Here is a 13,809-nt window from a genome sequence, read left to right on the forward strand (position 1 = left end):
TTGCGGGGTTGACGCTGGCCTAGGACGGGCGGGACTCCAGGATCTCCCCTGCGCTGCGCGCGGGGGTGAAGTTTACCCGGAGGAGCGCCTAAAGAAAACCCGGGTGGCCAGAAGCCGCGCGCTCCCTCCTAGCCCTCGCCCACAGAGGCTGCCCACGACTTTCCCAGGACGCTTGAGTTCCAGTTCCCCTTGCTCCCTCCATTATTGCACTTTACTTTTTATGATCTTCTCAGCAATAAACAAACCGAACTCCAAGGCAGTCCAGCAGCCCCACGGTGGTCCTTTTGCTCAGCACGCAGGCAGCGCAGGCTGGACCTCTGGCGACGTGGGCGAGGGGCCGCCCCGTAAGGCGCGCGCTGGTTCGGCCTCCAGGTCCCTGGCGCTTCTGCCGGCATCCGCGGCTCAGAGCCTGGCCCGCCACCTTCGTCCCTCTAGGCTCTCTGCCCGGCCCGCCGCCCCCTGTCTGCTGCCCTATCTGCAGCCGACCGAAGGTCCGCAGCTCCGGCTGGGCCGCTGGGTGGGAGGCGGTGCTGCCGAGGCCCGCCTGCCCCGGGGGAGCTGCTTTCGGCTTTCTCCCTTAAAGGGCAGTGCGTAGAAGGACCCGGACTTGTGCAAAGGCTGCTGGGGTTGAACTGCGGCAAAGGAACCGCCGGGCTCTGCGGAGGACAGATTAGCTCCGGGTCCTCGCAGCTTTGAGATAAAAAGAGAGAATTGGTGTGTTCGGAAAGATAAAAGGTGGTCGTTGCTGGCGTATTTTGAGTTTTATTTAAGCTTGTCTGATTCTGATCAAGTTTGAATATGCTTGTTTGTGTGACTGCTGCTCCTATTTGGGGTCTAAAATAAGTCATCTACTGGGCTGGCAGGGCTGGCAGCTTGCAAGATGAGCTGTTCTGGACTGCTTCTGTGTGTCGCCTTCTGTAAGGGTCGCACTTGAAGTTTCTGTCTCAGGATAGCCCAAAGCTGTCCCGGCGGCACACTGAACTGAGCTCCGGATCTTCAGCCTCACTGTCCGTGAAGGAGTACGGGTGACTCCTCTGTCCTGTACGCTGGGCTCCAGCGCGCACTCCAGTGGCTTGGCTTTTGGCCCTGGCGGAACCGCCCAGCCAGAAACCCAGTGGAGAGCGGTGCCCCTTCCCCCGCCCACCAGGGTCTCCTCTCTTCTGTCCTTTGTAGTCACATGTCCGGGTTTTCCCCCTGGTCCCGAGAACAGACACAGCCCCGCCCAGTCTATTTCTAGAAGGTGGGTTTGGTGAATAAAAAGGTCAAGTGGTTAGGTTCCCGAGCTGGGTCACAGTGAGGGGGGACAGGACGGACACCTGGCAAGGCCCGCCCCGCCTGTCCCCCCAACCCTGGCGGGCCTGCCTGCCTGCGACTGGCCTCCCTAGGCCACATTCTTGTGCTAAGTGCGAGAGGCCGTAGGAAAGGCAACCCTGAACCGGCCCAGTGCAGGCGAAGCTGATCCAGAGATGGCATTTTGTTTTGAACAGTTGCTGGGGTGGACGCTTCCTCATAAGGTAAGGTGTCAACTGAACAGTCGGTTGCCCAAATGCCACATGTATAATTAGCTTGCGCACTCAGCACCTCATCCCCAAGACCCATAGGCACGGGTTTGGCTGACTTGAGCAGCTCAGTTCAGTTCTGGATTACAGGATTCCCGAGGGAAGCCGAACCGGCCAAGACAGCCTGGGGAGGCCCTGGCAGGGAAGACTGGCCATGAAGCTTCGCTTTTGATTTTTGCCCTTTCTGCGTCTACATTTTTTCTTGGTTTTCGGCTGAGGGAAAAGTACTCAATATCAAGGCAGGCAGGTTGCAGGCTAGATGGGGAAGGGGAATCTGTCCATACTCTTCTCCACTTGCTGCACTGGGGAGTCTGCTAGAACCCCTCTGTGTGCACTAATCTATTGGGAACAGCCAGACTTTGCACTGTGTCCTGGTTTGGGAAGGGACTTCAGAACTGCTCCCTTGTCTTCCTGCTTCCTCCAATCTCAGAGGTTATTTATTATTTATTATTAACAATAATTTAGTGTTAATGCCCTGATTGTAGCTTCTGTTTCCCTCTTCAGGCCTAGCTGCTTGGGGCTGCTAGTGAACCTGTGCGGGAGCTGGGGAGGTCTGTTGGCTCCCTCTTCATTTCTGTTCATTCCTGGGCTTTTGGAGCAGTGCCTTGTCTCCTCTGTCTGCTCAAATGGGTGCTGGAGGTTCCCTCTCAGCTTTCCCATCCCAGCCTGAGGCCAGCTTTAAGGTTTGCTGCCCGGTGTAGTGCAGCCTCCACCATAACCCTCTCTCTGTCATCCCTCTGCCACCCTGTGTACCTTGTGGAATTCAGCACTCAGTCTTAGACACTGGGATCAGGCCTCTTCCTCCCCTTGCTTCTAGGCCTCTTGGACATGCTATTGGGAAGAGGCTCTTTATTTCAAAACAAATGAACAAAAAATTTCCCAAAACCTTCCACAAATTAGTGGGATAGAGTTAGCTTTTTCAGTAGCAAAAGTTATTTCCATGATGGGAAGTAGGGGCATGCTTATTAAGTTTCACTTGCTTTTGATTGAACCAATGCAGTATTTTCTAATAGCAGAAACAAGATTATAACTGAATTTTCAGTTTCTCAGTCTATGAATGTATTATCTATGCACTTTCCAAAGCGTCTTTGTTGAATACACATATGTGAGCATGTGCATAGGCAAAAAGACATGTAGATTTCTTGTAAATATTTGTGAAACCTCATAAGAGATATTGCTCCTGTTCTTAAGAAAGGGGAACAAGCCACCAAACACCGTTTGACGTTTTGAAAGCAAATGTGCACTGCAGTCATTTGATCCAGTTTATGGCCAAAGACAGCTAGTGACCAGGACCCGGATCCGTTCCTCAGGCAAGCTGACATCCTTGGTCACTTCATGAGCACAAACACCTTCCCCTCTCCTTTCCACATTTCTTATCAAGGCAGGATGGGAAGCTGTTTGTTCATTGTGTATCTGGTTCATTGTTGGTTTTATTTGTTATGTTTGAAGTGATGAAAAGGAATGTTCTTTTAGTGTATATGTGCTTTTTTAAAATGCAATAATTTGAGCTTTTTAAAAAAGGAATTATTAGGTATGATATACTTTGCAGTATATTGCATAGCTACAACACTTAACAATATATTGTAACAAAAAATGTTGAAAGACTACTTATCAAGCAGTTATCATGTGCCTGTGCCTTAAGCTGACTCTGTAATGCATTAGTCTTAGATTGAGTGATAAGTAGTGAGAATATTGTCTGCCAAGCATCTTCTCAGTAGCAGCAGAAAACAACACACATTTTCCTTTATAAGGGAAAGCGAAGATTTACATGTCAACATGCCAGCAAACCTTCCTTTTTATAAAGCTTCAAAGTACATAACCTTAAACATATAAATTATAAATTTTGGTGGCATTATTGAGATTTTTATATCAGTTTCTATTTCTTCTGATTTAGGAGATATTGGGTTTTAAGTCACCGATTAAATTGCTACACATATCTATCTTAAATATCATAAATCTGTAATGTTTTATATGATTCTCTTTCAATTGGTACAGTAAGTACTAGAAGGAATGGTGTTTCTTGTTAATAAGATGATACACTGACTTTAAGGCTTTTAATATTTTTGTCTTTTCAGATTGGTTAGTTTTCTTATCTCTAAATTTTAAAAGCAATTTCATCACTAGTGAGATAATCCATATATCTATATGTATTTCATCTATATATCTCTACTACTTAAAACCAACATGTTATGAAATTGTAGTTTGGATTTAAATGAGAACTATTTGCTTAAACATAGTTTGGACACACACACACACACACACACACTCATATACATCAACTGATGTTTTTGAAGTCAAGTAGAACATTCTCAAGCTAATGTGTCTGAGAGTTCCATATCAGGCACAGACAGGTACTAGGATGATAAAACACAGATAACCTGCTGTAAAACGATTTGCAGATGGGATGTGTTATCTGCCGTCATGAGGTTAGATGGGTCATGTTACTATATATATTTTAAAAAATTAATTTAGACTTTCAGATTGATCAAGTTATGTGGATCTATGAGGTTTAATGAGGGCAAGTATTACTATAGAAACCTGCTATAATGAACAAAATAAAAACTCACTGCTTTTGTAGAAGAAAAAATGAACTTCTCTGGGTTTGGACTGAAACTTGCTTATGAATATGGTCCTTCCTTCCTTCCTTCCTTCCTTCCTTCCATCTTCCTTCCTTTTTTTTTCAAACAGGGAGAAATAAGATGCTAGATAACACAGCGTTTCATGTTCTCAGCCCGATTCTGCATTTCCTTATGATTATGTCCCCAAAGTGAAATAGTCTAGTTAAAAAACCAGTGCTTGGGAGTATATGAAAACAGTTTTTACTAGATACATGCACTCTTTAAATGAACAATATTGCCTTGTTGCTTAAGTTCTTCAATTGTTAGCAGAGCGCTAATTGTTTGGTGAGAGGTATCAGAGATTCTCACCATCCTCTCATTATATATTCATTATTCACTCTTAGGAAGGATGTTTTTATTTTCCTTGTTCTGTGGAAGAGGGTAAAGCTTTTCAGCTAATTATTTTGTTTAGACATTTAGTCAAACTGGAAGTAGTTCAAAATTTGCATTATGGTATTGATAGAGCTTTTCAAGTATTTAGTATCTGATTGTTATAGTTTATATATAAATATCAATTGAAGACTGTGGATTGAGGCTGAGAAATGGAATATCATTTAATTCTCCTCCAGGCTCTCACCTCCAAAACAGGGTGCTGATTTTTTCCCCCAGATCTGTGGTAGTCTAAAAAAAGGGACCATGAAACCCTAAAATCTCAGAGAAGCAGTATTGATTCAATTCGTAACTGCAAATCCTTCATATCATTGCTCAAAATATCTAACTTTGCACCAATATTAGCCATTCTTTTTATAGTGACACCACGCTTAGTAAAAAACTTCTAAGCACTGAGGTCAGGTGTTGAGATTGGATTCTACTTTATTTTTTATGAATCAGATAAAGATTTCTGTGCATGAGACCATATGTGAAGATGAGAGAACAAGAACATTTCCATATCAAAGGCAATATATCTGAGGCTGCATGGTAATTAAGATGCAGTGGTTTAGGCTCTGCACTGGCACTTAGAGCATCGCTGGGCCTTGTGCATCATGCAGGCGGGTGCCTCTGCATACTTCTTGAAATACACTTATGATTTTGTACAAACATTTATGCCAGTCCACACTTTTCTGTGGATAATTTGTATTTCATCCAAACCATTCAAAGTCGAAGTTATTTTTCGAGCTACCCCCTCATTATGGCTTTTGTGCATCAACTATTTTTATTCTAGTTGTTTGTATTTCTTTTTACCAGAATGATGGCTTGTTTATATTCAGAATCTCTTCTTGCTCCTCTAAGACCCCTAATATATCACTCATTTTACCATTCACTCAAAAAACTTTCATCTTTAGGAAGGATGTGAGTTATTTTCTGGGGTTAATTGAAGATGCTGCAATCCACTATAAACTAATAAGCCACATTAAAAGTCAACTGCCTAGTTATTTGTGCTTTACAATGCTAATATATTTAGTACTCCTCAGTAACTTGCATAGTATATAATGTTGGGGAAATTTCTTTTCAAAATGTTTAGAGAATTTGGAGATTTTCTGTTTTACTTTTTTATAGCATGAAAATGTATGATGACATTCTCTTTCATATGCCAAGTGAGAAGCAATACTTTGTAACTGTAGAAATTGCTATTTATTTAAAGAGTTATTTCTTTGCATTTACAGAAGAGATGCTTGATTTTATTTATAAGAAATTGAATTAATGTCTTAACCTTTTGGGGACAGAAATGTGATACAGTGAAACCTGTCATGAATGGAACGGTGAGGTAGGAGGCCCTAACATTTGGTCTCTAATGCTGTGTCTATTTTAGGGTGTCTTGCATCTCTGGGAAGCAGCTTGAATGTGCTCTGTGATTTTCTGGACTTTCTATTTCTGTGTTTTCTCTCTATGCACATTCTGCTGTGGTGCTCGTGGCAATGCTCCACTTGGTGTATTGCGTGAGGAAGCTTCCAGGGTCAATAAGGCCTTTTTAATGCTTTCTCTGGACTGAAGTATTACTGTTCATATGTATATATGCCTGATATGCTATGAATCCTGTAAGAATTTTCTGTGTTTTAATTATTTTGAATGAAATTACTTACGTATATTAATTTGATGCTTTTCAGTGGTGTCACATGTAAATCGGCACAGTAAGAATAGGATGAATGATCGTCTGCTGTGCATATTTTGCTATGCAGACTTTTCATGCCATCTCGTGTTCTTTTGATTATTTTTCTATAAAAATATCACAAGATAACTCCTTACATGATATTTCATTGCTGTCACCTTCGTCAACTCATTGTTTCTAGTCAGAGTAAAGAGCTGTATTGAATTGTTTGTCTTAATATATTCATCCAAATACAAAAAGGGATTTCAGTGCTGTTTTTGATTTCACCTTCTAAATACAGTCTCTGCTCCTTTGAAGAAAGTAGTTCTTTAAAATTAGACAAAGAAAATTGAAAATGTTTCACTTTCCAAGTCTAAAAAGCCCAATGTGTGTAAGAAGAAATGTACTTTTTTTTTTTTTAAATGAAGAGCACAGATTTAAAAAGGAACCCATTCTGGCACATGACTGTGAAGGCTTCTTTTTGTACGCAGATGTATCCCTGGGAAATGTGGTTGGTACTCAGTTATCAGAACCCAAGGAACATCTTTGAAGGTGGAAACCTTGCTTTTCAAGGGTCATTCCTTTCTGCTGAGGATATTGGTAATGGTTACAGGAGACTTAGGCTTCCATTCCAGCTTCACTGCCAAACGTAGCATTTGGCTAGCTGCACAACTTGCTCCCCCCCACTCTGTAAAATAGAAACATCCACGTATATTCTTTTATTTCCTAGAAAGAACTCACCCGGATTCTAGAAGACTTGGGAGAGTCCCAAGTGAGTAAACGTAGTGTCTTAATTTATAACCTCTTATATTTGATGAAACGCCAGTCTTAAATTCTGGAAAAGATTGTGAAAGCCATTTCATCTGTCACTATCCATTTAATACTGATGATCCTTACTCCAGTCTAATCAATTAAGAATCTCTCTTCTTTTTGTATGCCTGCAATGAAAGATATTTTATAACTGAGTTTGGTTATGTATATAAATGGTTCACAACACTGGAGAATTCTTTTGTTCAATATGTACATTTCATTCTTTTTCTTTTTCTTATATTTTAAGGATAAATGGAAATAATTGTTTTCCTTCATTTGAACGATAGACCTGAAAAGACCAGAATTAGACCTTCAGTTTTTATTCCTTGAAATCTTTCCATTTATATCTTACCCCAATTAGTTGTATGACCTTGGGAAAGTTAACCAACCTCTTCGAGTCTGTGTGTACTAATTTAAAACATGGGACAGTGATAGAATCGATCACATAGAATTGTTGTGAAGATCAAATGTTAAGATAATAGATACAAAAGTATGTAGAATACTTCTGGATAGCTATGTCAGGATAGATGGACAGTGGTTGTGTGATCCGTACTAGACCCTTGACATGAGAAGTGGCCTTATTCTCTAATATTTTATAGATTTATCCAGTTTTTAAACTGCATTCATATCCACTGTCTCTTTCGATAAAGAGTATGTAGGACGCATAGGCTTACCCATCACACTGCCTCTCTGTCTCAGTGACGTGAATGAATGTTTCTTTGGGCTTTGCTTCAGGACAGTACTTATTCTGAGCAGTTTGTATTCTATCAGCCAGGACTGGCTGTTTGGCCTTCTTGTCTCGCCATCTCAGTGCTTATTTGCCGTATCCTTATGGTCACTTCCAGAGATGCCATAATGTATTTCCCATGACCAACACAAATGAGCAATGCCCTGATGGGATAAGAACATTGCATTTGCTCTGTATGTCCTCAATGAATGAAAAGTAGAAAATGATTTGACAGTTGTATAACATAGGTGACTAGTTTCAAATATGGGGTTCAGGAAGGGGAATATATGCTAGTGTCCTTGATGGTGGGAAGGTTGGGAATCACTTGATTACATGATTTCAAAGCTGAAAATGCCTCGTCCTTGAGGAGCTATGAATGTGGGTAATTCTGAGCAGTGTGGTAATTCCTACCGTGGAGACATGTGTACGAGAAGTTCCTATGCTGAGTAAAACCTAGTACAAGGAGGCCTTTGGTGTGTGATGTGAAGGATGGTTGGGGGTAGGAGTCAGGCAAAGAGACCTCAGGAAGCACTGGGGCAACATTTGCTACCACTACTTACTGTTTGGTGAGTCTGATAGTGAAATTTCTCACTGATCTTTGTGACTTTAGAAAGGCCATATCTGTCATAAATGTGATATGGCCATAGACCAGTAGCTTAATCACTGTTCCCCCCCCTCTTCTTCTTTTTAGCTGGATTTTGTGGTTAGTAACTTTGTGGGTATATTTGAAGGCACAAAGAAATATTTTATATATTTTTTTGTGAGACAGGGTTCCTCTGTTTAACAGCCCTGGCTGTCCTGGAACTCACTCTGTAGACCAGACTGGCCTCAAATTCAGAGAGATCTGCCAGCCTTTGCCTCTCAAGTGCTGGGATTAAAGGTGTGTGCCACCACTGTCTGGCTTCAGATTTATTTTTTCTTCAAGTTTTTCAGATAGATATGAAAATTAAAAGAAGTGGTTTATTCATAGATGCACTTGGGGCTGGGAATATAGGTAGAGTGCTTGTTTAGCATGTACAAAGTCTTCAGTTCAATACCCAGCAACACATGCACACACCAAGAAAACTGTCAAAGTAAATGAGCTACTAAATCAAGATTATGAATTAATACAACCTTGTATCTTGTTCTGTCACATGCTCCTTCTATTCATTTGACATAGTTGCAGAGAAAACATTATTTGGAAAATTTCAGATCTGGGTATTGTTTTGAATTTATTTTATTGTTCTTGGTGCTATAAATTAATAGTTTTAATTTTCATAAGTATGAAGTTAACATATTTCATATTTTTGTTGTGTTTGTGTAGGCATGTCTGTTCTTGTATTCAGGAGTGTGTGTGTGTGTGTGTGTGTGTGTGTGTGTAAAAGCTAGAGGTCAACCTTAATGTCTTTTCTCAGATGCTATCTACCTTATGTTTTGAGACAGGTTCTCTCATTAGCCTGGAACTTGCTCAGAATTTCAGGGATCTGCTCCTGTCTCCCCAGTTTAAGGACTGCAAGTGCATAGTACTATGCCAAGCTCTTCATGTATTCTAGAAGTTGAACTCAGGTCTTCATGCTCTTGTATGGCAACAACTTTACCAACTGATCCATTTCCCCTGACTCTCCATAACTTTGAATTGAAGTGTAGCATGAAAGTAAATCCTTCCTCAGAGTAGAGAAATGGGAATTATTAAACAACAATAGTGAACAGCGATTATGGCAGAAGCAGTGGTAGCACAAGCTTCTTCCCACTCCTGAATTCCTTCTTGTTAGTCTTTTCATCTGGAAACTCATGTATTCTAGGTTTGTAAAGACCTTTTTTTTTGAGTGGCAGGCTTCTTGTCTGGTTTTGATCTGGAGTTTCTTTAGTGTTTAACAACTCATTTCTCCAAATTATACAAGCTCACCAAGATCTTGCAACTCAGGTGACTGTGACATAATGACTGACTGAGAAAGGACTGGTAGTCACCCTCCCTGCTGTTGTCTTTGCCAGTCCTTTGGCTTATGGACACTTGCGTTGGCTGTTGACAGCAGCATGAAGAAAATGATGCCACCTCTACATTATAAAGACGTGTTCTGAAACTGAGCCAGCGGTGGGAGGGTGAGACCTGTAGAAGACATCTTAACAAGACCTAAGTTTTAGAAAATTAGTTGTGTTTCCTCTAAAGAAGCAACAACTCAAACAAAAAGAAAATAAATTAAAATAATATGGAGGCTGAAGAAAGTTTAAGTAATTCAGAACACAATGTATTAGCTAACCGAGTCCTAGGAATGAATATATATACATATACACATACACACACACACACACACACCACACACACACACACACACACACACACATATATATATATTTATATATTTACTCTTGCATTAGAAAACCCAAATATGTGCTGAAGGAAAATTTGACTACTTAAAAATTTCTTAGATATAGTCCTTTCTCTTATAGGTGTGTGTGTGTGTGTGTGTGTGTGTGTGTGTGTATTTATTCTTTTGGGACAGGGTCTTCCTATATGCTTCTGATTGTCCTGGAACTCATTATGTTGAGCATGTTGACCTCAAATTCACAGAGCTCCACCTGCCTCTGCTCCCAAGTACTGGGATTAAAGGTGTGTGTCACCACACCTGGCTCTAGTTCTTTCTCACTATTAAAATTTTTGTTGAGAGTATATGTATTGAGACTTAAAAATAATTTTAATCTTGGTATTCCTAAACTTGTATAACATTATAGTTAATTTCTGTTTCTTGTCATACCAGAGCCTTGTACGTATTCAGCAAACACTCTACTACAATATTTTAAGACATTACTAACAAAAATTATCAGCCCAAGGCTAGAATCTTTCAAGTTTTATAGACAATAGTCCCAGAGGGCACTTTGAGCTGTACATTTGTATAGGTTTATGTGGTTTATGGGATGTTTATTATACAGAATAGTTTCATATTTTAAATTTTGTGGTATTTTGTAATAGGCTTTTTTTAGTGTGTGTGCACGCATGTTTACAACCAGATTAAATTGGATAGAATAAGTGAACCTGAAGACTCAAATTCTTATGTGTGATGTAACAAAGGAGGAATGAAAAATAGTTGTTGCAATTATGACACATTTTCCAAATCACTGTTCATACTTAGCTATGATATATGTAAGCTGTGATATTTGTGTATGATATATGTCTTTGTCAAAGCCATGTAGAGAGGTTATCAGATGTGCGGACTGGCCTTCCTATTGTATCTTAGGGTTGCTTTGCATTTTAGCTCTGCTTTTGCTTGTCTGTGTGCTTATTCTTTTAGCTTTCCATTGTGGACATAAGCTAGTCTTCGTAACTAAATACCAATAGAATAGGACATTTGTGTCAATGTCTTTTATAGTTTAAGAAGCTGAAATAATATGCATGTTAGTTTTGCTTACTTATCAAGTTTATATTAAAATAATTTAAAAAAGAAGTACAATTTTATTAAATGTAGTAAGAGGGGCATTAAATTATATGGTCATCTGAAAATTTCCCAGATGGGTTCTCTGCTCAGCTAAGGCTATTGCTGATGCATCTTAAAATACCCTTGATAACTAATGTTCATTCCAGTGTAAGAGCACGGGAGCACTGTAGCTGGCACCCATGCTTCCTGATTGGGGTAAGCAGAGGAAACACTTCCTGTAGTTTAGGTCAAAGAGACAGAATGTAGGATGTTCAAGGAGAGATAGAAACTGAGAACCAACGTAGTGTAGGAATCCAAGCACAACTAGAGAATCCGACAAGACAGTGGTAAGGTTCAGGAGAAGTTCTGACAGAACCATGCATGGAACATGTTCCCTAGTACTCGTGCATAAATATTTGAAATTGTACATATGTCATGTTGTGGTGATGTATGCTACAAACATCCCTATATAGATATTTAAAGGAAAGCTATAGATGGAATAAATATTCTAAGATTAACTGTGGTTTCCTATACTGTAACCCAGGACATGTTTTGTTATTTGTGAAGTCTTGGCTGTACACTGTGATGAAGTGATTTGGCATCTGACTCTAGACTTGCCTTGCTTTGCTGTGTGCTTTTAACGCTGTCACATTTAAGCAGTAATTCTGTAGAAGGAACACGGACACACACAGTGGGAGAGTTACATCACCAATTACATTTTCTAAAGTGTGATATTAATTTTTTAGTACTATGCACAAAGCATGCAAAGACCTTTTTTTTTTTTAAAGTTTGACTGCTAAATCACCATCTTCCAATTGATTAGTTTTGCCAGAGGGAATAAAAGTATAGTATTTTAGTATCTTAATAAACAGACTCAAAATCCATCAAAACTCTTTGAACATCATTAAACAGATTAGAAATTCCATTGCCAACTTTAAAACTGAGAACAGATGAGATTTTTTTTTTTGAGACAGGGTTTCTCTGTGGTTTTGGAGCCTGTCCTGGAACTAGCTCTTGTAGACCAGGCTGGTCTCGAACTCACAGAGATCCGTCTGCCTCTGCCTCCGGAGTGCTGGGATTAAAGGCGTGTGCCACCACCGCCCGGCCCAGATGAGATTTTTTTAAAGGTAATAGTCATAGAATTTTGGTGGCCAAACCACACCATAAGTCTATTTTCAAATAAATGTATAAATGGCACTTATTTGCTTGGGTGATAAAATGTGGCCTTTACCTTGAAGAGGCATTGTTTGCTTGTATGTTTCTAATTACCTACATGAATATCCCTCTGTCTACTTTATCATCAATTTACCTATTATCTATCCTATCTATTTAATTACCCATTTGAAGATCTATCTGTCAACCATCTCTCTCTCTCCCTGACTTATGTACCTAGTGATACACATTCTTTCTTGTTATTATAGGAAAGTTCAGCATATTCAATATGTTAGGTCTTTTGTTTCTGTTCCTTTCCTTAAGTCTCGAAACTTTACTGTGAGATAAGCAGGTGAACCTGTGGATGTACGAATAATTCTCCCTCGTGCTTTCCATCCACTTTTAGAAGCATATATCTTCTGTTTCACAGGTTTGCTTCTAAGGGCAGATGTTACATTACAGGCTTCAGCATTTGGTGGCAGTTGTTTGACTCTGAACAATGAAGTTAGTGGGGCCCATCAAGCTGTCTATAACTGCATCTTTTCTCCCTCTGTTTCAGTCAGGATGGCCACATCACCAGTGGTTACACTTCCCCAGTTATCCCTGAAAATTACTTTCATTAAAAACAAAACTTATGGCTAAGATCGTATCTTCTCACGTATTGGAGTGGTTCATTCAGAAGTAGCTCTTTAGCATGCTAAGAAATACGTTCATTTACTAATCTGAAAAACAAGGCATAAGTCTTTGTGCAAAATTTCAGCCGTGCTTTCTATGAGCCTTTCAGTCTTGTTTGAGACAGATCTGCTGTGCACCGCAAAGGACGCTGTTCACATTGCATTCTTTGCGAATGGCTGCTCCAGAGTAGTGTATCAAGCAGCTATGATTTTTAATTGCGGCAAGGCATTTTGTCTTGTTGTCCTACTGTTTGTTGTGTATTTTTCTAGCCTTCTTGATGGCAGCAGCAGGAGCAAACACGTAGCCTGTGTTTTACAAAGGAACTCAGAAAAGGCTTCTAAGCCTCTAATGTATTGGTATAAATTTGTAAAATACTGGATTGAATTTTCATATTGATTTTAAAGACATTGTTGGAAAGAATTGCAACTATTTAAATTTATATCTGTGTACTTAGTTTTCAAATATGTTGCAGATTGTAAAGTCTCCATATTCTCATTATTTAGCTTCTCAAAACACACTAGGGCCAGGTACACTGTCAATATCATGGGATAGAATCTGTATTTCCCACTGTCTTCTTGATAATTAGGAAGAGCATTGGCTAATTTCCACCAGATCTGTTTGGATCATCACCTATTTTGAAATGTACCATTCAAGAGCCCTGGCTTACAGTGACATAGCTTGTCACTAAGGCTTATGGTATTAGTATTAGCCACTAACTTGTATATTTGGAAGGAACTTTTAAACTACCTGGGCACTTATTCTGGCTTAATTTAATAAAGAAACTAGATATTAATATCTAAAATTAAGCTCTATTTTTTTATTCAGAATATTTTTTATATTGGATATGGGACAA

General features: G+C 39.8%; 1 protein-coding gene across 1 annotated transcript in view; it reads left to right on the forward strand.

Moving 5' to 3' along the window:
• The first annotated feature begins 1,405 nt into the window (after positions 1–1,405).
• Positions 1,406–13,809, forward strand: part of Sox6 (SRY-box transcription factor 6) — a 560,562-nt gene continuing 548,158 nt past the window's right edge. Inside the window, exon 1 of the mRNA XM_041666382.1 lies at positions 1,406–1,514. The gene's annotated coding sequence lies outside the window, so the exon portion shown is untranslated. The remainder of the gene's footprint in view (positions 1,515–13,809) is intronic.

Source organism: Microtus oregoni, unplaced genomic scaffold, assembly GCF_018167655.1.
Source record: "Microtus oregoni isolate MIOR12 unplaced genomic scaffold, Mior012 000016F_ref0000370, whole genome shotgun sequence".
In the NCBI taxonomy this organism is placed as follows: Eukaryota; Metazoa; Chordata; class Mammalia; order Rodentia; family Cricetidae; genus Microtus; species Microtus oregoni.